This window comes from Vollenhovia emeryi, unplaced genomic scaffold (genome assembly GCF_000949405.1).
Source record: "Vollenhovia emeryi isolate VEMERY1.0 unplaced genomic scaffold, V.emery_V1.0 DF939672.1, whole genome shotgun sequence".
NCBI lineage: Eukaryota > Metazoa > Arthropoda > Insecta > Hymenoptera > Formicidae > Vollenhovia > Vollenhovia emeryi.
In genome coordinates this window covers 9,185-9,721 of record NW_011966694.1, presented here as the reverse complement: position 1 = coordinate 9,721, position 537 = coordinate 9,185, and positions in this window count along the sequence as shown.

The following is a 537-nucleotide window of genomic DNA, read 5'->3' as shown; positions in this document are numbered from 1 at the left end:
AGTTATAGACATTTGAAATTTTTGGAAATCATTATTAAAGATAAATTGCGGTAGTTACAGCAACCACAGACATTTCTCAAACAAGGTGATCTTTACGTGTCCTTGAGGAAGCTGTTCAAGGTCATATTTATATTACTATGTTATGCACTACTTAAAACCGTACAACTTTCATGTTTAACATTTTTCTCCATCTTACATATTTAAAAAGTTATTTAGAGTTACCTTATAAAAATACATACAGACATACATACATACATACATACCGAAATTTTTCTGAATGTGATTTTTGGACGTTTTGGAACATTCTAAACATGTTTTCAAAGAAAACTGGAAAAAAATTTTTTCACGAAACAATTCAAAAGCACATAACTCCGAAAGTACCTAACGAAAATATAATGTATTATAGTGTTTTGGAAAGCTCTTGAGGTAAGCTATAAGAATATGCATTAAAAAAACGGGTTTCCATTTCAAAATTTCAAGGTGATCTTTACGTGACCTTGAGGAAGCTGTTCAAGGTCATATTTATATTACTATGTA